Source organism: Vicia villosa, unplaced genomic scaffold (assembly GCF_029867415.1).
Source record: "Vicia villosa cultivar HV-30 ecotype Madison, WI unplaced genomic scaffold, Vvil1.0 ctg.002015F_1_1, whole genome shotgun sequence".
Classification (NCBI taxonomy): Eukaryota; Viridiplantae; Streptophyta; class Magnoliopsida; order Fabales; family Fabaceae; genus Vicia; species Vicia villosa.
In genome coordinates, this window is record NW_026705812.1 from 56990 (window position 1) to 59844 (window position 2855).

Here is a 2855-nt window from a genome sequence, read left to right on the forward strand (position 1 = left end):
CAAAATAAATTCACAAAAGTGCAAAAGATGGGGTTTGAACCCACACAACAGAGGTCAAGGGTGCGCGTTTTAGAGGCAAGAGGAGAACCATGTGAGCTGTGTACGATGTAGTCACAAAGCAATACACACAATTCATTATATTTTAAACTTGCGCGCCATTTTTCAAATTCAAACACAACAACTTCATCTTCTTCCTCGTGAAGAAAAACAACAACACCATCAATGGTGATTTCATAACTTTCTCAATTATGCATATTTTTTGACAAAAGAAGACTCTAAATTGATTAGAAAAACAACACGAATTCAACCATGCCATTAAAAATTATTTATTAATGCTCTAACACGTGAATTTCTGGATTAAAGTGAAGAACCCTAAAATTCAAATTTTAAATTAAATGCTGTAAACACATGATCAAGCCTCAAAACCTTAGGGCTTTTAATCCCTACATGATTCTAAACAGAATAGAAGCAAGTTTCAATCAAAATGATGCTTAAACAAGTATGCACGAATTCAAGGTCCTTACCTCTGAAAATGGCTTCGTGCTGAGCTATTCAAGGGACCTGGGAATGCCTCAATTATCCAAACAACTTCTATTAACCTCAAGGAAGCTTTTAGGATTCTCAAAAAGTCTTGAAAGTACATGCAACTCAAAATTCGATTTTCACTTGAAAGAGAAAAAGTTATGGTTTGTGTGCTATGAAAATGATGTTACAGATCCACAAAAGTTGTTTGGTTAGCTTCTATATGATGTTTATAAGCTAACAAACACAAAAGGCCTGAGAATGCACGAGTAGATTTTGTTTTGGCAAGTTTGAGTTCAAAGGTCCTTTAATGGAGTTTTGAAATGGTGATTTCTGGTTCAAGGCCTTTGGTAGGTGTTTTGGTGTTATGGATAGTTTCTATATGTGATATAGAAGCTATTTGAAAGGTTATTTGAGTGGCTAAGTGTTTGGGTTGAGTTTGGACAAGTTATGTGCTTAAAAGCTTTGAAATGGACCAAAAATGGTGATTTTTAGTTATGTACTCTTAGAGAGGTTAAGGAAGGTATGGACAGCTTCCAAATGGTATTTAGAAGTTGCTCAAACCCTTGTTTGACACCCAGAACTCTTAGAACAAGAATTCACTATAAAAGTGAAAAGATGGAAAAATAGAGAATTTCAAGTGAGGTATGACTTGGAGAATTCTGGTGTGTGTGATCCAAGAGGCAAGGTCCTCTATTTATATGCAAGATTTAGGGTTTGTGGGAGGTAAAAACTCAGAAGTTTGAAGCTCACATGTAATCTTGTACCATGTTGCTTCTTTGTGAAGAAATGAGAAAGTTATGGTTCCCATGGTGAGTACAATGCTTTAAGCATGCTTGATATGATCTTAGAGGCTTGCTTGTTGGATTTGTATTGCTTTTTCTGCAGAGGAGACATAGGAGAGGCTCAAGGAGAGTGGACTTTGTGCATAAAGCCTCTTTACAAGAATGGAAGTGTGAACTTTAGTTCCAAAAATGGCATGAAACTTAGACAATGCTTAGAATACTTGGTCCATAGCTCAAAAGCAAGTGAAATCATCTGAGTTTGGCCATTTGAACAAGTTAAAATGGTTGTACTTGAGAGATTCTTTCAGATTTGCAAGGGTTTTGGTCTTTGTTATTCACTTTCTTCATAAAATTTCTTCATTTCAAGTGTTCATGGTTCCATATCTCCTGAATTGAGCCATGGATTTTCATGCTACTTTACTCTTTGGAAAGCCCTTGCTACATAATTCAAATGAGTAGTTGAAATTTTCCTCAAACTCCTTGTTTGCTTAAAATCACTTATAAATAATCACTTTTTGAAAAAAGTTCCAATGTGATAAGTTGTTTGTTTTGCCAATATCTATAACTTTCATGTTGGGAGTTTTTTGAGTTGTGTAGGTGAAATTTTGAGATCCATGAACTAGGTCAAAATACACTTAAAACCTTAGTTTGACTTTTTGTTGACTTTTTTATTCTTGATGAATTCTTTGAATTTTCTTTGATCAAATGTATTCAATATCCATATGGTGATGATTTGGATCCTTAAAAGTCCATGGTTGACTATTTTCTTCAAAAGTCAAAGGTTGACTTGCACAGTTGACTTTTTCCAAATGAATGACTACCTTGTGATTTTCAAGTGAATCAAGCTCTCCTCTTCAAATGAATGATGTGAGTGGACTATAATGTTGATTTGGATGCCCTTGAATCATATTTTGAGTCTTGGAACCATCTCTTGATTAAAAGTCAACCTTCCATCGAAATTGTCAAAAACCCTAATTGGAGCTTCTAATGAACGTGAAGGTGATTGATCTTGCATTGACCTGTCCTTGGGCCTTGATATTGATTGTAGAACCCTTTGAATCATGGAAGAATGATGAATTTCTTTGTGGGCTTCAAAACCCTAATTTGTTCCATTTCATCTTGATTAGTCTCCTATCTTAGGACACAAGCAACAAACAAAATTTTTTTTTGTATTTTTTGTTAGCAAATGATAAATGCATGATGATGATGATAATGATGATCCTAATGCTTATGCTATGGTGGGATCTCAGTGGTTAAAAATTGGGGTGCAACAGAATCCCACATAGGCGCCATTTCAAATGGCATACCTAATGTAGGTGTCGCGGGGAAAAATCGTTATCTTTTTTTTGGGATGAGACACCTGATGCCTTTTTTGGGCTCGAGTGCTCAAAAAATGATTTTTCTTTTGTTTCGGCCAAACTTTTTATTGTTTCCAAAGTAGGAAAAGGAAAAAAGCTGCAATAACCTAAAAAAGTGGGGGAGAGATTCCGGGTAAGAGGGTTGGTTATACGAAGGGAAGGTATTAGCACCCAACGTATCTATAGTATA